The sequence below is a fragment of the Opisthocomus hoazin genome, chromosome 11 (genome assembly GCF_030867145.1).
Source record: "Opisthocomus hoazin isolate bOpiHoa1 chromosome 11, bOpiHoa1.hap1, whole genome shotgun sequence".
NCBI classification, from domain to species: Eukaryota; Metazoa; Chordata; class Aves; order Opisthocomiformes; family Opisthocomidae; genus Opisthocomus; species Opisthocomus hoazin.
Window position 1 is genome coordinate 26,980,780 of NC_134424.1, and position 21,428 is coordinate 27,002,207.

Consider the following 21,428-nt stretch of genomic DNA (forward strand, 5'->3'; position numbering starts at 1 on the left):
CAGGCAGAAGGGGCTAGCCTGGAAAGCTGTTGCTCAGCCTCATCTGCCCACGGCACTGCTCGCACAGAGGCACAGAGACTGGGGCTGCATGCTTGTCTTGCCACCTCAAACTTCAAACGTAGCTTATGGGTTCTGTGCCAGGAGCCTGAGGCATCCCTGCTCCGAAAATGCAAACGTCTACATATAGCTGGCAGGCAGAAGGGGCTAGCCTGGAAAGCTGTTGCTCAGCCTCATCTGCCCACGGCACTGCTCGCACAGAGGCACAGAGACTGGGGCTGCTTGCTTGTCTTGCCACCTCAAACTTCAAACGTAGCTTATGGGGTCTGTGCCAATAGCCTGCGACAGCCCTGCTCCGAAAATGCGAACGTCTGCAGATAGCTGGCAGGCAGAAGGGGCTAGTCTGGAAAGCTGTTGCTCCGCCTCATCTGCCCACGGCACTGCTTGCACAGAGGCACAGAGACTGGGGCTGCTTGCTTGTTTTGCCACCTCAAACTTCAAACGTAGCTTATGGGGTCTGTGCCGGAAGCCTGCGAAGCCCTGCTCCGAAAATGCGAACGTCTGCAGATAGCTGGCAGGCAGAAGGGGCTAGCCTGGAAAGCTGTTGCTCAGCCTCATCTGCCCACGGCACTGCTCGCACAGAGGCACAGAGACTGGGGCTGCATGCTTGTCTTGCCACCTCAAACTTCAAACGTAGCTTATGGGTTCTGTGCCAGGAGCCTGAGGCATCCCTGCTCCGAAAATGCAAACGTCTACATATAGCTGGCAGGCAGAAGGGGCTAGCCTGGAAAGCTGTTGCTCAGCCTCATCTGCCCACGGCACTGCTCACACAGAGGCACAGAGACTGGGGCTGCACGCTTGTCTTGCCACCTCAAACTTCAAACGTAGTGTAGGGGTCCGTGCCAGGAGCCTCCGGCAGGCCTGCTCTGAAAATGCGAACGTCTGCAGATAGCTGGCAGGCAGAAGGGGCTAGCCTGGAAAGCTGTTGCTCAGCCTCATCTGCCCACGGCACTGCTCGCACAGAGGCACAGAGACTGGGGCTGCTGGCTTGTCTTGCCACCTCAAACTTCAAACGTACCTTATGGGGTCTGTGCCGGGAACCTGCGGCAGCCCTGCTCCGAAAATGCGAACGTCTGCAGATAGCTGGCAGGCAGAAGGGGCTAGCCTGGAAAGCTGTTGCTCAGCCTCATCTGCCCACGGCAGTGCTCGCACGGAGGCATAGAGACTGGGGCTGCTTGCTTGTCTTGCCACCTCAAACTTCAAACGTAGCTCTTGGGGTGCGTGCCGGGAGCCTCCGGCAGCCCTGCTCCGAAAATGAGAACGTCTGCAGATAGCTGGCAGGCAGAAGGGGCTAGCCTGGAAAGCTGTTGCTCAGCCTCATGTGCCCACGGCAGTGCTCGCACAGAGACACAGAGACTGGGGCTGCTTGCTTGTCTTGCCACCTCAAACTTCAAACGTAGCTTATGGAGTCCGTGCCGGGAGCCTGCGGCAGCCCTGCTCCGAAAATGAGAACATCTGCAGATAGCTGGCAGGCAGAAGGGACTAGCCTGGAAAGCTGTTGCTCAGTCTCATCTGCCCACGGCACTGCTCGCACAGAGGCACAGAGACTGGGGCTGCTTGCTTGTCTTGCCACCTCAAACTTCAAACGTAGCTCTTGGGGTCTGTGCCGGGAGCCTGCGGCAGCCCTGCTCCGAAAATGCGAACGTCTGCAGATAGCTGGCAGGCAGAAGGGGCTAGCCTGGAAAGCTGTTGCTCAGCCTCATCTGCCCACGGCACTACTTGCACAGAGGCACAGAGACTGGGGCTGCTTGCTTGTCTTGCCACCTCAAACTTCAGACATATCTTATGGGTTCTGTGCCAGGAGCCTGCGGCAGCCCTGCTCCGAAAATGCGAACGTCTGCAGATAGCTGGCAGGCAGAAGGGGCTAGCCTGGAAAGCTGTTGCTCAGCCTCATCTGCCCACGGCACTGCTCGCACAGAGGCACAGAGACTGGGTGTGCTTGCTTGTCTTGCCACCTCAAACTTCAAACGTAGCTTATGGGGTCCGTGCCAGGAGTCTACGGCAGCCCTGCTCTGAAAATGCGAACGTCTGCAGATAGCTGGCAGGCAGAAGGGGCTAGCCTGGAAAGCTGTTGCTCAGCCTCATCTGCCCACGGCACTGCTCGCACAGAGGCACAGAGACTCGGGCTGCTTGATTGTCTTGCCACCTCAAACTTCAAACGTAGCTTATGGGGTCTGTGCCGGGAACCTGCGGCAGCCCTGCTCCGAAAATGCGAACGTCTGCAGATAGCTGGCAGGCAGAAGGGGCTAGCCTGGAAAGCTGTTGCTCAGACTCATCGGCCCACAGCAGTGCTCGCACGGAGGCACAGAGACTGGGTCTGCTTGCTTGTCTTGCCACCTCAAACTTCAAACGTAGCTCTTGGGGTGCGTGCCGGGAGCCTTCGGCAGCCCTGCTCCGAAAATGCGAACGTCTGCAGATAGCTGGCAGGCAGAAGGGGCTAGCCTGGAAAGCTGTTGCTCAGCCTCATCTGCCCACAGCAGTGCTCGCACAGAGACACAGAGACTGGGGCTGCTTGCTTGTCTTGCCACCTCAAACTTCAAACGTAGCTTATGGAGTCCGTGCCGGGAGACTGCGGCAGCCGTGCTCCGAAAATGCGAACGTCTGCAGATAGCAGGCAGGCAGAAGGGACTAGCCTGGAAAGCTGTTGCTCAGCCTCATCTGCCCACGGCACTGCTCGCACAGAGGCACAGAGACTGGGGCTGCTTGCTTGTCTTGCCACCTCAAACTTCAAACGTAGCTTATGGGGTCCGTGTCGGGAGCCTGCAACAGCCCTGCTCCGAAAATGCGAACGTCTGCAGATAGCTGGCAGGCAGAAGGGGCTAGCCTGGATAGCTGTTGCTCAGCCTCATCTGCCCACGGCAGTGCTCGCACAGAGGCACAGAGACTGGGGTTGCTTGCTTGTCTTGCCACCTCAAACTTCAAACGTAGCTTATGGGTTCTGTGCCGGGAGCCTCCGGCAGCCCTGCTCCGAAAATGCGAACGTCTGCAGATAGCTGGCAGGCAGAAGGGGCTAGCCTGGAAAGCTGTTGCTCAGCCTCATCTGCCCATGGCACTGCTCGCACAGAGGCACAGAGACTGGGGCTGCTTGCTTGTCTTGCCACCTCAAACTTCAAACGTAGCTCTTGGGGTCTGTGCCGGGATCCTCCGGCAGCCCTGCTCCAAAAATGCGAACGTCTGCAGATAGCTGGCAGGCAGAAGGGGCTAGCCTGGAAAGCTGTTGCTCAGCCTGATGTGCCCACGGCAGTGCTCGCACAGAGGCACAGAGACTGGGGCTGCTTGCTTGTCTTGCCACCTCAAACTTCAAACGTAGCTTATGGAGTCCGTGCCGGGAGCCTCCGGCAGCCCTGCTCCGAAAATGCGAACGTCTGCAGATAGCTGGCAGGCAGAAGGGACTAGCCTGGAAAGCTGTTGCTCAGCCTCACCTGCCCACGGCACTGCTCGCACAGAGGCACAGAGACTGGGGCTGCTTGCTTGTCTTGCCACCTCAAACTTCAAACGAAACTTATGGGGTCTGTGCCGGGAGCCTGCGACAGCCCTGCTCCGAAAATGCGAACGTCTGCAGATAGCTGGCAGGCAGAAGGGGCTAGCCTGGAAAGCTGTTGCTCAGCCTCATCTGCCCACAGCAGTGCTCGCACGGAGGCACAGAGACTGGGGCTGCTTGCTTGTCTTGCCACCTCAAACTTCAAACGTAGCTCTTGGGGGGCGTGCCGGGAGCCTCCGGCAGCCCTGCTCCGAAAATGCGAACGTCTGCAGATAGCTGGCAGGCAGAAGGGGCTAGCCTGGAAAGCTGTTGCTCAGCCTCATCTGTCCACGGCAGTGCTCGCACAGAGGCACAGAGACTGGGGCTGCATGCTTGTCTTGCCACCTCAAACTTCAAACGTAGCTTATGGGGTCCGTGCCGGGAGCCTGCAACAGCCCTGCTCCGAAAATGCGAACGTCTGCAGATAGCTGGCAGGCAGAAGGGGCTAGCCTGGAAAGCTGTTGCTCAGCCTCATCTGCCCACAGCAGTGCTCGCACGGAGGCACAGAGACTGAGGCTGCTTGCTTGTCTTGCCACCTCAAACTTCAAACGTAGCTCTTGGGGTGCGTGCCGGGAGCCTGCGGCAGCCCTGCTCCGAAAATGCGAACGTCTGCAGATAGCTGGCAGGCAGAAGGGGCTAGCCTGGAAAGCTGTTGCTCAGCCTCATCTGTCCACGGCAGTGCTCGCACAGAGGCACAGAGACTGGGGCTGCATGCTTGTCTTGCCACCTCAAACTTCAAACGTAGCTTATGGGTTCTGTGCCGGAAGCCTCCGGCAGCCCTGCTCCGAAAATAGGAACGTCTGCAGATAGCTGGCAGGCAGAAGGGGCTAGCCTGGAAAGCTGTTGCTCAGCCTCATCTGCCCACGGCACTGCTTGCACAGAGGCACAGAGACTGGGGCTGCTTGCTTGTCTTGCCACCTCAAACTTCAGACATATCTTATGGGTTCTGTGCCAGGAGCCTCCGGCAGTCCTGCTCCGAAAATGCGAACGTCTGCAGATAGCTGGCAGGCAGAAGGGGCTAGCCTGGAAAGCTGTTGCTCAGCCTCATCTGCCCACAGCACTGCTCGCACAGAGGCACAGAGACTGGGGCTGCTTGCTTGTCTTGCCACCTCAAACTTCAAACGTAGCTTATGGGGTCTGTGCCAGGAGCCTGCGGCAGCCCTGCTCCGAAAATGCGAACGTCTGCAGATAGCTGGCAGGCAGAAGGGGCTAGCCTGGAAAGCTGTTGCTCAGCCTCATCTGCCCACGGCACTGCTCGCACAGAGGCACAGAGACTGGGGCTGCACGCTTGTCTTGCCACCTCAAACTTCAAACGTAGCTTATGGGGTCCGTGCCACGAGTCTACGGCAGGCTTGCTCTGAATATGCGAACGTCTGCAGATAGCTGGCAGGCAGAAGGGGCTAGCCTGGAAAGCTGTTGCTCAGCCTCATCTGCCCACAGCAGTGCTCGCACAGAGACACAGAGACTGGGGCTGCTTGCTTGTCTTGCCACCTCAAACTTCAAACGTAGCTTATGGAGTCCGTGCCGGGAGCCTGCGGCAGCCGTGCTCCGAAAATGCGAACGTCTGCAGATAGCTGGCAGGCAGAAGGGACTAGCCTGGAAAGCTGTTGCTCAGCCTCATCTGCCCACGGCACTGCTCGCACAGAGGCACAGAGACTGGGGCTGCTTGCTTGTCTTGCCACCTCAAAATTCAGACGTAGCTTATGGAGTCCGTGTCGAGAGCCTCCGGCAGCCCTGCTCCGAAAATGCGAATGTCTGCAGATAGCTGGCAGGCAGAAGGGGCTAGCCTGGAAAGCTGTTGCTCAGCCTCATCTGCCCACGGCGCTGCTCACACAGAGGCACAGAGACTGGGGCTGCTTGCTTGTCTTGCCACCTCAAACTTCAAACGTAGCTCTTGGGGTGCGTGCCGGGAGCCTGCGGCAGCCCTGCTCCGAAAATGCGAACGTCTGCAGATAGCTGGCAGGCAGAAGGGGCTAGCCTGGAAAGCTGTTGCTCAGCCTCATCTGCCCACGGCACTGCTCGCACAGAGGCACAGAGACTGGGGCTGCTTGCTTGTCTTGCCACCTCAAACTTCAAACATAGCTTATGGGGTCCGTGTCGGGAGCCTCCGGCAGCCCTGCTCCGAAAATGAGAACGTCTGCAGATAGCTGGCAGGCAGAAGGGGCTAGCCTGGAAAGCTGTTGCTCAGCCTCATCTGCCCACGGCACTGCTCGCACAGAGGCACAGAGACTCGGGCTGCTTGCTTGTCTTGCCACCTCAAACTTCAAACATAACTTATGGGGTCCGTGTCGGGAGCCTCCGGCAGCCCTGCTCCGAAAATGAGAACGTCTGCAGATAGCTGGCAGGCAGAAGGGGCTAGCCTGGAAAGCTGTTGCTCAGCCTCATCTGCCCACGGCACTGCTCGCACAGAGGCACAGAGACTGGGGCTGCTTGCTTGTCTTGCCACCTCAAACTTCAAACGTAGCTCTTGGGGTCTGTGCCGGGAGCCTGCGGCAGCCCTGCTCCGAAAATGCGAACGTCTGCAGATAGCTGGCAGGCAGAAGGGGCTAGCCTGGAAAGCTGTTGCTCAGCCTCATCTGCCCACAGCAGTGCTCGCACGGAGGCACAGAGACTGGGTGTGCTTGCTTGTCTTGCCACCTCAAACTTCAAACGTAGCTCTTGGGGTGCGTGCCGGAAGCCTTCGGCAGCCCTGCTCCGAAAATGCGAACGTCTGCAGATAGCTGCCAGGCAGAAGGGGCTAGCCTGGAAAGCTGTTGCTCAGCCTCATCTGCCCACAGCACTGCTCGCACAGAGACACAGAGACTGGGGCTGCTTGCTTGTCTTGCCACCTCAAACTTCAAACGTAGCTCTTGGGGTGCGTGCCGGGAGCCTCCGGCAGCCCTGCTCCGAAAATGAGAACGTCTGCAGATAGCTGGCAGGCAGAAGGGGCTAGCCTGGAAAGCTGTTGCTCAGCCTCATCTGCCCACGGCACTGCTCGCACAGAGGCACAGAGACTGGGGCTGCTTGCTTGTCTTGCCACCTCAAACTTCAAACGTAGCTTATGGGGTCCGTGCCGTGAGCCTGCGGCAGCCTCGCTCCGAAAATGCGAACGTCTGCAGATAGCTGGCAGGCAGAAGGGGCTAGCCTGGAAAGCTGTTGCTCAGCCTCATCTGCCCACGGCACTGCTCGCACAGAGACTGGGGCTGCTTGCTTGTCTTGCCACCTCAAACTTCAAACGTAGCTCTTCGGGTGCGTGCCGGGAGCCTGCGACAGCCCTGCTCCGAAAATGCGAACGTCTGCAGATAGCTGGCAGGCAGAAGAGGCTAGCCTGGAAAGCTGTTGCTCAGCCTCATCTGCCCACGGCACTGCTCGCACAGAGACACAGAGACTGGGGCTGCTTGCTTGTCTTGCCACCTCAAACTTCAAACGTAGCTCTTGGGGTGCGTGCCGGGAGCCTTCGACAGCCCTGCTCCCAAAATGCGAATGTCTGCAGATAGCGGTCAGGTAGAAGGGGCTAGCCTGGAAAGCTGTTGCTCAGCCTCATCTGCCCACGGCACTGCTCGCACAGAGACACAGAGACTCGGGCTGCTTGCTTGTCTTGCCACCTCAAACTTCAAACGTAGTGTAGGAGTCCGTGCCCAGAGCCTGCTGCAGCCCTGCTCCGAAAATGCGAACGTCTGCAGATAGCTGGCAGGCAGAAGGGGCTAGCCTGGAAAGCTGTTGCTCAGCCTCATCTGCCCACGGCACTGCTCGTACAGAGGCACAGAGACTGGGGCTGCTTGCTTGTCTTGCCACCTCAAACTTCAAACGTTGCTTATGGGGTCCGTGCCGGGAGACTGCAACAGCCCTGCTCCGAAAATGCGAACGTCTGCAGATAGCTGGCAGGCAGAAGGGGCTAGCCTGGAAAGCTGTTGCTCAGCCTCATCTGCCCACGGCAGTGCTCGCACAGAGGCACAGAGACTGGGGCTGCTTGCTTGTCTTGCCACCTCAAACTTCAAACGTAGCTTATGGGTTCTGTGCCGGGAGCCTCCGGCAGCCCTGCTCCGAAAATGCGAACGTCTGCAGATAGCTGGCAGGCAGAAGGGGCTAGCCTGGAAAGCTGTTGCTCAGCCTCATCTGCCCATGGCACTGCTCGCACAGAGGCACAGAGACTGGGGCTGCTTGCTTGTCTTGCCACCTCAAACTTCAAACGTAGCTCTTGGGGTCTGTGCCGGGATCCTCCGGCAGCCCTGCTCCAAAAATGCGAACGTCTGCAGATAGCTGGCAGGCAGAAGGGGCTAGCCTGGAAAGCTGTTGCTCAGCCTCATCTGCCCACTGCAGTGCTCACGGCACAGAGGCACAGAGACTGGGGCTGCTTGCTTGTCTTGCCACCTCAAACTTCAAACATAGCTCTTGGGGTCTGTGTCGGGAGCCTGCGACAGCCCTGCTCTGAAAATGCGAACGTCTGCAGATAGCTGGCAGGCAGAAGGGGCTAGCCTGGAAAGCTGTTGCTCAGTCTCATCTGCCCACGGCACTGCTCGCACAGAGGCACAGAGACTGGGGCTGCTTGCTTGTCTTGCCACCTCAAACTTCAAACGTAGCTCTTGGGGTCCGTGCCGTGAGCCTGCGGCAGCCCTGCTCCCAAAATGCGAACGTCTGCAGATAGCTGGCAGGCAGAAGGGGCTAGCCTGGAAAGCTGTTGCTCAGCCTCATCTGCCCACAGCAGTGCTCGCACAGAGACACAGAGACTGGGGCTGCTTGCTTGTCTTGCCACCTCAAACTTCAAACGTAGTGTAGGGGTCCGTGCCAGGAGCCTGCGGCAGCCCTGCTCCGAAAATGCGAACGTCTGCAGATAGCTGGCAGGCAGAAGGGACTAGCCTGGAAAGCTGTTGCTCAGCCTCATCTGCCCACGGCACTGCTCGCACAGAGGCACAGAGACTGGGGCTGCTTGCTTGTCTTGCCACCTCAAAATTCAAACGTAGCTTATGGGGTCCGTGTCGAGAGCCTCCGGCAGCCCTGCTCCGAAAATGCGAATGTCTGCAGATAGCTGGCAGGCAGAAGGGGCTAGCCTGGAAAGCTGTTGCTCAGCCTCATCTGCCCACGGCACTGCTCACACAGAGGCACAGAGACTGGGGCTGCTTGCTTGTCTTGCCACCTCAAACTTCAAACGTAGCTCTTCGGGTGCGTGCCGGGAGCCTGCGGCAGCCCTGCTCCGAAAATGCGAACGTCTGCAGATAGCTGGCAGGCAGAAGAGGCTAGCCTGGAAAGCTGTTGCTCAGCCTCATCTGCCCACGGCACTGCTCGCACAGAGGCACAGAGACTGGGGCTGCTTGCTTGTCTTGCCACCTCAAACTTCAAACGTAGCTCTTGGGGTGCGTGCCGGGAGCCTTCGGCAGCCCTGCTCCCAAAATGCGAATGTCTGCAGATAGCTGTCAGGTAGAAGGGGCTAGCCTGGAAAGCTGTTGCTCAGCCTCATCTGCCCACGGCACTGCTCGCACAGAGACACAGAGACTGGGGCTGCTAGCTTATCTTGCCACCTCAAACTTCAAACGTAGTGTAGGAGTCCGTGCCCAGAGCCTGCTGAAGCCCTGCTCCGAAAATGCGAACGTCTGCAGATAGCTGGCAGGCAGAAGGGGCTAGCCTGGATAGCTGTTGCTCAGCCTCATCTGCCCACGGCAGTGCTCGCACAGAGGCACAGAGACTGGGGTTGCTTGCTTGTCTTGCCACCTCAAACTTCAAACGTAGCTTATGGGTTCTGTGCCGGGAGCCTCCGGCAGCCCTGCTCCGAAAATGCGAACGTCTGCAGATAGCTGGCAGGCAGAAGGGGCTAGCCTGGAAAGCTGTTGCTCAGCCTCATCTGCCCATGGCACTGCTCGCACAGAGGCACAGAGACTGGGGCTGCTTGCTTGTCTTGCCACCTCAAACTTCAAACGTAGCTCTTGGGGTCTGTGCCGGGATCCTCCGGCAGCCCTGCTCCAAAAATGCGAACGTCTGCAGATAGCTGGCAGGCAGAAGGGGCTAGCCTGGAAAGCTGTTGCTCAGCCTCATCTGCCCACAGCAGTGCTCGCACAGAGACACAGAGACTGGGGCTGCTTGCTTGTCTTGCCACCTCAAACTTCAAACATAGCTCTTGGGGTCCGTGTCGGGAGCCTGCGACAGCCCTGCTCTGAAAATGCGAACGTCTGCAGATAGCTGGCAGGCAAAAGGGGCTAGCCTGGAAAGCTGTTGCTCAGTCTCATCTGCCCACGGCACTGCTCGCACAGAGGCACAGAGACTGGGGCTGCTTGCTTGTCTTGCCACCTCAAACTTCAAACGTAGCTCTTGGGGTCCGTGCCGTGAGCCTGCGGCAGCCCTGCTCCCAAAATGCGAACGTCTGCAGATAGCTGGCAGGCAGAAGGGGCTAGCCTGGAAAGCTGTTGCTCAGCCTCATCTGCCCACAGCAGTGCTCGCACAGAGACACAGAGACTGGGGCTGCTTGCTTGTCTTGCCACCTCAAACTTCAAACGTAGTGTAGGGGTCCGTGCCAGGAGCCTGCGGCAGCCCTGCTCCGAAAATGTGAACGTCTGCAGATAGCTGGCAGGCAGAAGGGGCTAGCCTGGAAAGCTGTTGCTCAGCCTCATCTGCCCATGGCACTGCTCGCACAGAGGCACAGAGACTGGGGCTGCTTGCTTGTCTTGCCACCTCAAACTTCAAACGTAGCTCTTGGGGTCTGTGCCGGGATCCTCTGGCAGCCCTGCTCCAAAAATGCGAACGTCTGCAGATAGCTGGCAGGCAGAAGGGGCTAGCCTGGAAAGCTGTTGCTCAGCCTCATCTGCCCACTGCAGTGCTCATGGCACAGAGGCACAGAGACTGGGGCTGCTTGCTTGTCTTGCCACCTCAAACTTCAAACATAGCTCTTGGGGTCCGTGTCGGGAGCCTCTGGCAGCCCTGCTCTGAAAATGCGAACGTCTGCAGATAGCTGGCAGGCAGAAGGGGCTAGCCTGGAAAGCTGTTGCTCAGCCTCATCTGCCCACGGCACTGCTCGCACAGAGGCACAGAGACTGGGGCTGCTTGCTTGTCTTGCCACCTCAAACTTCAAACGTAGCTCTTGGGGTCCGTGCCGTGAGCCTGCGGCAGCCCTGCTCCAAAAATGCGAACGTCTGCAGATAGGTGGCAGGCAGAAGGGGCTAGCCTGGAAAGCTGTTGCTCAGCCTCATCTGCCCACAGCAGTGCTCGCACAGAGACACAGAGACTGGGGCTGCTTGCTTGTCTTGCCACCTCAAACTTCAAACGTAGTGTAGGGGTCCGTGTCAGGAGCCTCCGGCAGCCCTGCTCTGAAAATGCGAACGTCTGCAGATAGATGGCAGGCAGAAGGGGCTAGCCTGGAAAGCTGTTGCTCAGCCTCATCTGCCCACGGCACTGCTCGCACAGAGGCACAGAGACTGGGGCTGCTTGCTTGTCTTGCCACCTCAAACTTCAAACGTACCTTATGGGGTCTGTGCCGGGAACCTGCGGTAGCCCTGCTCTGAAAATGCGAACGTCTGCAGATAGCTGGCAGGCAGAAGGGGCTAGCCTGGAAAGCTGTTGCTCAGCCTCATCTGCCCACGGCACTGCTCGCACAGAGGCACAGAGACTGGGGCTGCTTGCTTGTCTTGCCACCTCAAACTTCAAACGTACCTTATGGGGTCTGTGCCGGGAACCTGCGGTAGCCCTGCTCCGAAAATGCGAACGTCTGCAGATAGCTGGCAGGCAGAAGGGGCTAGCCTGGAAAGCTGTTGCTCAGCCTCATCTGCCCACGGCACTGCTCGCACAGAGGCACAGAGACTGGGGCTGCTTGCTTGTCTTGCCACCTCAAACTTCAAACGTAGCTTATGGGGTCCGTGTCGAGAGTCTGCGGCAGCCCTGCTCCGAAAATGCCAACGTCTGCAGATAGCTGGCAGGCAGAAGGGGCTAGCCTGGAAAGCTGTTGCTCAGCCTCATCTGCCCACGGCACTGCTCGCACAGAGGCACAGAGACTGGGGCTGCTTGCTTGTCTTGCCACCTCAAACTTCAAACGTAGCTCTAGGGGTCCGTGCCGTGAGCCTGCGGCAGCCCTGCTCCAAAAATGCGAACGTCTGCAGATAGCTGGCAGGCAGAAGGGGCTAGCCTGGAAAGCTGTTGCTCAGCCTCATCTGCCCACAGCAGTGCTCGCACAGAGACACAGAGACTGGGGCTGCTTGCTTGTCTTGCCACCTCAAACTTCAAACGTAGTGTAGGGGTCCGTGCCAGGAGCCTGCGGCAGCCCTGCTCCGAAAATGCGAACGTCTGCAGATAGCTGGCAGGCAGAAGGGGCTAGCCTGGAAAGCTGTTGCTCAGCCTCATCTGCCCACGGCACTGCTCGCACAGAGGCACAGAGACTCGGGCTGCTTGCTTGTCTTGCCACCTCAAACTTCAAACGTAGCTTATGGGGTCTGTGCCGGGAACCTCCGGCAGCCCTGCTCCGAAAATGCGAACGTCTGCAGATAGCTGGCAGGCAGAAGGGGCTAGCCTGGAAAGCTGTTGCTCAGCCTCATCTGCCCACGGCACTGCTCGCACAGAGGCACAGAGACTGGGGCTGCTTGCTTGTCTTGCCACCTCAAACTTCAAACATAGCTCTTGGGGTGCGTGCCGGGAGCCTTCGGCAGCCCTGCTCCGAAAATGCGAACGTCTGCAGATAGCTGGCAGGCAGAAGGGGCTAGCCTGGAAAGCTGTTGCTCAGCCTCATCTGCCCACAGCAGTGCTCGCACAGAGACACAGAGACTGGGGCTGCTTGCTTGTCTTGCCACCTCAAACTTCAAACGTAGCTTATGGGGTCTGTGCCGGGAGCCTGCGGCAGCCCTGCTCCGAAAATGCGAACGTCTGCAGATAGCTGGCAGGCAGAAGGGGCTAGCCTGGAAAGCTGTTGCTCAGCCTCATCTGCCCACGGCACTGCTCGCACAGAGGCACAGAGACTGGGGCTGCTTGCTTGTCTTGCCACCTCAAACTTCAAACGTAGCTTATGGGGTCCGTGCCGGGAGCCTGCGGCAGCCCTGCTCCGAAAATGCCAACGTCTGCAGATAGCTGGCAGGCAGAAGGGGCTAGCCTGGAAAGCTGTTGCTCAGCCTCATCTGCCCACGGCACTGCTCGCACAGAGGCACAGAGACTGGGGCTGCTTGCTTGTCTTGCCACCTCAAACTTCAAACGTAGCTTATGGGGTATGTGTCGAGAGCCTCCGGCAGCCCTGCTCCGAAAATGCCAACGTCTGCAGATAGCTGGCAGGCAGAAGGGGCTAGCCTGGAAAGCTGTTGCTCAGCCTCATCTGCCCACGGCACTGCTCGCACAGAGGCACAGAGACTGGGGCTGCTTGCTTGTCTTGCCACCTCAAACTTCAAACGTAGCTTATGGGGTCCGTGTCGAGAGCCTGCGGCAGCCCTGCTCCGAAAATGCGAACGTCTGCAGATAGCTGGCAGGCAGAAGGGGCTAGCCTGGAAAGCTGTTGCTCAGCCTCATCTGCCCACGGCACTGCTCGCACAGAGGCACAGAGACTGGGGCTGCTTGCTTGTCTTGCCACCTCAAACTTCAAACGTAGCTCTTGGGGTCCGTGCCGTGAGCCTCCGGCAGCCCTGCTCCGAAAATGCGAACGTCTGCAGATAGCTGGCAGGCAGAAGGGGCTAGCCTGGAAAGCTGTTGCTCAGCCTCATCTGCCCACGGCACTGCTCGCACAGAGGCACAGAGACTGGGGCTGCATGCTTGTCTTGCCATCTCAAACTTCAAACGTGGCTTTATGGGGTCCGTGCCAGGAGCCTGCGGCAGCCCTGCTCCGAAAATGCGAACGTCTGCAGATAGCTGGCAGGCAGAAGGGGCTAGCCTGGAAAGCTGTTGCTCAGCCTCATCTGCCCACAGCACTGCTCACACAGAGGCACAGAGACTGGGGCTGCTTGCTTGTCTTGCCACCTCAAACTTCAAACGTATCTTATGGGTTCTGTGCCGGGAGTCTCCGGCAGCCCTGCTCCGAAAACGCGAACGTCTGCAGATAGCTGGCAGGCAGAAGGGGCTAGCCTGGAAAGCTGTTGCTCAACCTCATTTGCCCACGGCAGTGCTCGCACAGAGGCACAGAGACTGGGGCTGCTTGCTTGTCTTGCCACCTCAAACTTCAAACGTAGTGTAGGGGTCCGTGCCAGGAGCCTGCGGCAGCCCTGCTCCGAAAATGCGAACGTCTGCAGATAGCTGGCAGGCAGAAGGGGCTAGCCTGGAAAGCTGTTGCTCAGCCTCATCTGCCCACAGCAGTGCTCGCACAGAGACACAGAGACTGGGGCTGCTTGCTTGTCTTGCCACCTCAAACTTCAAACGTAGTGTAGGGGTCCGTGCCAGGAGCCTGCGGCAGCCCTGCTCCGAAAATGCGAACGTCTGCAGATAGCTGGCAGGCAGAAGGGGCTAGCCTGGAAAGCTGTTGCTCAGCCTCATCTGCCCACGGCACTGCTCGCACAGAGGCACAGAGACTCGGGCTGCTTGCTTGTCTTGCCACCTCAAACTTCAAACGTAGCTTATGGGGTCTGTGCCGGGAACCTCCGGCAGCCCTGCTCCGAAAATGCGAACGTCTGCAGATAGCTGGCAGGCAGAAGGGGCTAGCCTGGAAAGCTGTTGCTCAGCCTCATCTGCCCACGGCACTGCTCGCACAGAGGCACAGAGACTGGGGCTGCTTGCTTGTCTTGCCACCTCAAACTTCAAACATAGCTCTTGGGGTGCGTGCCGGGAGCCTTCGGCAGCCCTGCTCCGAAAATGCGAACGTCTGCAGATAGCTGGCAGGCAGAAGGGGCTAGCCTGGAAAGCTGTTGCTCAGCCTCATCTGCCCACAGCAGTGCTCGCACAGAGACACAGAGACTGGGGCTGCTTGCTTGTCTTGCCACCTCAAACTTCAAACGTAGCTTATGGGGTCTGTGCCGGGAGCCTGCGGCAGCCCTGCTCCGAAAATGCGAACGTCTGCAGATAGCTGGCAGGCAGAAGGGGCTAGCCTGGAAAGCTGTTGCTCAGCCTCATCTGCCCACGGCACTGCTCGCACAGAGGCACAGAGACTGGGGCTGCTTGCTTGTCTTGCCACCTCAAACTTCAAACGTAGCTTATGGGGTCCGTGCCGGGAGCCTGCGGCAGCCCTGCTCCGAAAATGCCAACGTCTGCAGATAGCTGGCAGGCAGAAGGGGCTAGCCTGGAAAGCTGTTGCTCAGCCTCATCTGCCCACGGCACTGCTCGCACAGAGGCACAGAGACTGGGGCTGCTTGCTTGTCTTGCCACCTCAAACTTCAAACGTAGCTTATGGGGTCCGTGCCGGGAGCCTGCGGCAGCCCTGCTCCGAAAATGCCAACGTCTGCAGATAGCTGGCAGGCAGAAGGGGCTAGCCTGGAAAGCTGTTGCTCAGCCTCATCTGCCCACGGCACTGCTCGCACAGAGGCACAGAGACTGGGGCTGCTTGCTTGTCTTGCCACCTCAAACTTCAAACGTAGCTTATGGGGTATGTGTCGAGAGCCTCCGGCAGCCCTGCTCCGAAAATGCCAACGTCTGCAGATAGCTGGCAGGCAGAAGGGGCTAGCCTGGAAAGCTGTTGCTCAGCCTCATCTGCCCACGGCACTGCTCGCACAGAGGCACAGAGACTGGGGCTGCTTGCTTGTCTTGCCACCTCAAACTTCAAACGTAGCTTATGGGGTCCGTGTCGAGAGCCTGCGGCAGCCCTGCTCCGAAAATGCCAACGTCTGCAGATAGCTGGCAGGCAGAAGGGGCTAGCCTGGAAAGCTGTTGCTCAGCCTCATCTGCCCACGGCACTGCTCGCACAGAGGCACAGAGACTGGGGCTGCTTGCTTGTCTTGCCACCTCAAACTTCAAACGTAGCTCTTGGGGTCCGTGCCGTGAGCCTCCGGCAGCCCTGCTCCGAAAATGCGAACGTCTGCAGATAGCTGGCAGGCAGAAGGGGCTAGCCTGGAAAGCTGTTGCTCAGCCTCATCTGCCCACGGCACTGCTCGCACAGAGGCACAGAGACTGGGGCTGCATGCTTGTCTTGCCATCTCAAACTTCAAACGTGGCTTTATGGGGTCCGTGCCAGGAGCCTGCGGCAGCCCTGCTCCGAAAATGCGAACGTCTGCAGATAGCTGGCAGGCAGAAGGGGCTAGCCTGGAAAGCTGTTGCTCAGCCTCATCTGCCCACAGCACTGCTCACACAGAGGCACAGAGACTGGGGCTGCTTGCTTGTCTTGCCACCTCAAACTTCAAACGTATCTTATGGGTTCTGTGCCGGGAGTCTCCGGCAGCCCTGCTCCGAAAACGCGAACGTCTGCAGATAGCTGGCAGGCAGAAGGGGCTAGCCTGGAAAGCTGTTGCTCAACCTCATTTGCCCACGGCAGTGCTCGCACAGAGGCACAGAGACTGGGGCTGCTTGCTTGTCTTGCCACCTCAAACTTCAAACGTAGTGTAGGGGTCCGTGCCAGGAGCCTGCGGCAGCCCTGCTCCGAAAATGCGAACGTCTGCAGATAGCTGGCAGGCAGAAGGGGCTAGCCTGGAAAGCTGTTGCTCAGCCTCATCTGCCCACAGCAGTGCTCGCACAGAGACACAGAGACTGGGGCTGCTTGCTTGTCTTGCCACCTCAAACTTCAAACGTAGTGTAGGGGTCCGTGCCAGGAGCCTGCGGCAGCCCTGCTCCGAAAATGCGAACGTCTGCAGATAGCTGGCAGGCAGAAGGGGCTAGCCTGGAAAGCTGTTGCTCAGCCTCATCTGCCCACGGCACTGCTCGCACAGAGGCACAGAGACTCGGGCTGCTTGCTTGTCTTGCCACCTCAAACTTCAAACGTAGCTTATGGGGTCTGTGCCGGGAACCTCCGGCAGCCCTGCTCCGAAAATGCGAACGTCTGCAGATAGCTGGCAGGCAGAAGGGGCTAGCCTGGAAAGCTGTTGCTCAGCCTCATCTGCCCACGGCACTGCTCGCACAGAGGCACAGAGACTGGGGCTGCTTGCTTGTCTTGCCACCTCAAACTTCAAACATAGCTCTTGGGGTGCGTGCCGGGAGCCTTCGGCAGCCCTGCTCCGAAAATGCGAACGTCTGCAGATAGCTGGCAGGCAGAAGGGGCTAGCCTGGAAAGCTGTTGCTCAGCCTCATCTGCCCACAGCAGTGCTCGCACAGAGACACAGAGACTGGGGCTGCTTGCTTGTCTTGCCACCTCAAACTTCAAACGTAGCTTATGGGGTCTGTGCCGGGAGCCTGCGGCAGCCCTGCTCCGAAAATGCGAACGTCTGCAGATAGCTGGCAGGCAGAAGGGGCTAGCCTGGAAAGCTGTTGCTCAGCCTCATCTGCCCACGGCACTGCTCGCACAGAGGCACAGAGACTGGGGCTGCTTGCTTGTCTTGCCACCTCAAACTTCAAACGTAGCTTATGGGGTCCGTGCCGGGAGCCTGCGGCAGCCCTGCTCCGAAAATGCCAACGTCTGCAGATAGCTGGCAGGCAGAAGGGGCTAGCCTGGAAAGCTGTTGCTCAGCCTCATCTGCCCACGGCACTGCTCGCACAGAGGCACAGAGACTGGGGCTGCTTGCTTGTCTTGCCACCTCAAACTTCAAACGTAGCTTATGGGGTCCGTGTCGAGAGCCTCCGGCAGCCCTGCTCCGAAAATGCCAACGTCTGCAGATAGCTGGCAGGCAGAAGGGGCTAGCCTGGAAAGCTGTTGCTCAGCCTCATCTGCCCACGGCACTGCTCGCACAGAGGCACAGAGACTGGGGCTGCTTGCTTGTCTTGCCACCTCAAACTTCAAACGTAGCTTATGGGGTCCGTGTCGAGAGCCTGCGGCAGCCCTGCTCCGAAAATGCCAACGTCTGCAGATAGCTGGCAGGCAGAAGGGGCTAGCCTGGAAAGCTGTTGCTCAGCCTCATCTGCCCACGGCACTGCTCGCACAGAGGCACAGAGACTGGGGCTGCTTGCTTGTCTTGCCACCTCAAACTTCAAACGTAGCTCTTGGGGTCCGTGCCGTGAGCCTCCGGCAGCCCTGCTCCGAAAATGCGAACGTCTGCAGATAGCTGGCAGGCAGAAGGGGCTAGCCTGGAAAGCTGTTGCTCAGCCTCATCTGCCCACGGCACTGCTCGCACAGAGGCACAGAGACTGGGGCTGCATGCTTGTCTTGCCATCTCAAACTTCAAACGTAGCTTTATGGGGTCCGTGCCAGGAGCCTGCGGCAGCCCTGCTCCGAAAATGCGAACGTCTGCAGATAGCTGGCAGGCAGAAGGGGCTAGCCTGGAAAGCTGTTGCTCAGCCTCATCTGCCCACAGCACTGCTCACACAGAGGCACAGAGACTGGGGCTGCTTGCTTGTCTTGCCACCTCAAACTTCAAACGTATCTTATGGGTTCTGTGCCGGGAGTCTCCGGCAGCCCTGCTCCGAAAACGCGAACGTCTGCAGATAGCTGGCAGGCAGAAGGGGCTAGCCTGGAAAGCTGTTGCTCAACCTCATCTGCCCACGGCAGTGCTCGCACAGAGGCACAGAGACTGGGGCTGCTTGCTTGTCTTGCCACCTCAAACTTCAAACGTATCTTATGGGTTCTGTGCCGGGAGCCTGCGGCAGCCGTGCTCCGAAAATGCGAACGTCTGCAGATAGCTGGCAGGCAGAAGGGGCTAGCCTGGAAAGCTGTTGCTCAGCCTCATCTGCCCACGACACTGCTCGCACAGAGGCACAGAGACTGGGGCTGCTTGCTTGTCTTGCCACCTCAAACTTCAAACGTAGCTCTTCGGGTCCGTGCTGGGAGCCTGCGACAGCCCTGCTCCCAAAAAGCGAACGTCTGCAGATAGCTGGCAGGCAGAAAGGGCTAGCCTGGAAAGCTGTTGCTCAGCCTCATCTGCCCACTGCAGTGCTCACGGCACAGAGGCACAGAGACTGGGGCTGCTTGCTTGTCTTGCCACCTCAAACTTCAAACATAGCTCTTGGGGTCCGTGTCGGGAGCCTGCGACAGCCCTGCTCTGAAAATGCGAACGTCTGCAGATAGCTGGCAGGCAGAAGGGGCTAGCCTGGAAAGCTGTTGCTCAGCCTCATCTGCCCACGGCACTGCTCGCACAGAGGCACAGAGACTGGGGCTGCTTGCTTGTCTTGCCACCTCAAACTTCAAACGTAGCTCTTGGGTTCTGTGCCGTGAGCCTGCGGCAGCCCTGCTCCAAAAATGCGAACGTCTGCAGATAGCTGGCAGGCAGAAGGGGCTAGCCTGGAAAGCTGTTGCTCAGCCTCATCTGCCCACAGCAGTGCTCGCACAGAGACACAGAGACTGGGGCTGCTTGCTTGTCTTGCCACCTCAAACTTCAAACGTAGTGTAGGGGTCCGTGCCAGGAGCCTGCGGCAGCCCTGCTCCGAAAATGCGAACGTCTGCAGATAGCTGGCAGGCAGAAGGGGCTAGCCTGGAAAGCTGTTGCTCAGCCTCATCTGCCCATGGCACTGCTCGCACAGAGGCACAGAGACTGGGGCTGCTTGCTTGTCTTGCCACCTCAAACTTCAAACGTAGCTTATGGTGTCTGTGCCGGGATCCTCCGGCAGCCCTGCTCCAAAAATGCGAACGTCTGCAGATAGCTGGCAGGCAGAAGGGGCTAGCCTGGAAAGCTGTTGCTCAGCCTCATCTGCCCACTGCAGTGCTCACGGCACAGAGGCACAGAGACTGGGGCTGCTTGCTTGTCTTGCCACCTCAAACTTCAAACGTAGCTCTTGGGGTGTGTGCCGGGAGCCTTCGGCAGCCCTGCTCCGAAAATGCGAACGTCTGCAGATAGCTGGCAGGCAGAAGGGGCTAGCCTGGAAAGCTGTTGCTCAGCCTCATCTACCCACGGCACTGCTCGCACAGAGACACAGAGACTGGGGCTGCTTGCTTGTCTTGCCACCTCAAACTTCAAACGTAGCTTATGGGGTCCGTGCCGGGAGCCTGCGACAGCCCTGCTCCGAAAATGCGAACGTCTGCAGATAGCTGGCAGGCAGAAGGGGCTAGCCTGGAAAGCTGTTGCTCAGCCTCATCTGCCCACGGCACTGCTCGCACAGAGGCACAGAGACTGGGGCTGCTTGCTTGTCTTGCCACCTCAAACTTCAAACGTAGCTTATGGGGTCCGTGTCGAGAGCCTGCGGCAGCCCTGCTCCGAAAATGCCAACGTCTGCAGATAGCTGGCAGGCAGAAGGGGCTAGCCTGGAAAGCTGTTGCTCAGCCTCATCTGCCCATGGCACTGCTCGCACAGAGGCACAGAGACTGGGGCTGCTTGCTTGTCTTGCCACCTCAAACTTCAAACGTAGCTCTTGGGGTCTGTGCCGGGATTCTCCGGCAGCCCTGCTCCAAAAATGCGAACGTCTGCAGATAGCTGGCAGGCAGAAGGGGCTAGCCTGGAAAGCTGTTGCTCAGCCTCATCTGCCCACTGCAGTGCTCACGGCACAGAGGCACAGAGACTGGGGCTGCTTGCTTGTCTTGCCACCTCAAACTTCAAACATAGCTCTTGGGGTCCGTGTCGGGAGCCTCTGGCAGCCCTGCTCTGAAAATGCGAACGTCTGCAGATAGCTGGCAGGCAGAAGGGGCTAGCCTGGAAAGCTGTTGCTCAGCCTCATCTGCCCACGGCACTGCTCGCACAGAGGCACAGAGACTGGGGCTGCTTGCTTGTCTTGCCACTTCAAACTTCAAACGTAGCTCTTGGGGTCCGTGCCTTGAGCCTGCGGCAGCCCTGCTCCAAAAATGCGAACGTCTGCAGATAGCTGGCAGGCAGAAGGGGCTAGCCTGGAAAGCTGTTGCTCAGCCTCATCTGCCCACGGCACTGCTCACACAGAGGCACAGAGACTGGGGCTGCTTGCTTGTCTTGCCACCTCAAACTTCAAACGTAGCTTATGGGTTCTGTGCCGGGAGTCTCCGGCAGCCGTGCTCCGAAAACGCGAACGTCTGCAGATAGCTGGCAGGCAGAAGGGGCTAGCCTGGAAAGCTGTTGCTCAACCTCATCTGCCCACGGCAGTGCTCGCACAGAGGCACAGAGACTGGGGCTGCTTGCTTGTCTTGCCACCTCAAACTTCAAACGTAGCTTATGGGTTCTGTGCCGGGAGCCTGCGGCAGCCGTGCTCCGAAAATGCGAACGTCTGCAGATAGCTGGCAGGCAGGAGGGGCTAGCCTGGAAAGCTGTTGCTCAGCCTCATCTGCCCACGACACTGCTCGCACAGAGGCACAGAGACTGGGGCTGCTTGCTTGTCTTGCCACCTCAAACTTCAAACGTAGCTCTTGGGGTCCGTGCCGGGAGCCTACGGCAGCCCTGCTCCAAAAATGCGAACGTCTGCAGATAGCTGGCAGGCAGAAGGGGCTAGCCTGGAAAGCTGTTGCTCAGCCTCATCTGCCCACAGCAGTGCTCGCACAGAGACACAGAGACTGGGGCTGCTTGCTTGTCTTGCCACCTCAAACTTCAAACGTAGTGTAGGGGTCCGTGCCAGGAGCCTGCGGCAGCCCTGCTCCGAAAATGCGAACGTCTGCAGATAGCTGGCAGGCAGAAGGGGCTAGCCTGGAAAGCTGTTGCTCAGCCTCATCTGCCCATGGCACTGCTCGCACAGAGGCACAGAGACTGGGGCTGCTTGCTTGTCTTGCCACCTCAAACTTCAAACGTAGCTCTTGGGGTCCGTGCCGGGATCCTCCGGCAGCCCTGCTCCGAAAATGCGAACGTCTGCAGATAGCTGGCAGGCAGAAGGGGCTAGCCTGGAAAGCTGTTGCTCAGCCTCATCTGCCCACGGCACTGCTCGCACAGAGGCACAGAGACTGGGGCTTCTTGCTTGTCTTGCCACCTCAAACTTCAAACGTAGCTCTTGGGGTGCGTGCCGGGAGCCTTCGGCAGCCCTGCTCCGAAAATGCGAACGTCTGCAGATAGCTGGCAGGCAGAAGGGGCTAGCCTGGAAAGCTGTTGCTCAGCCT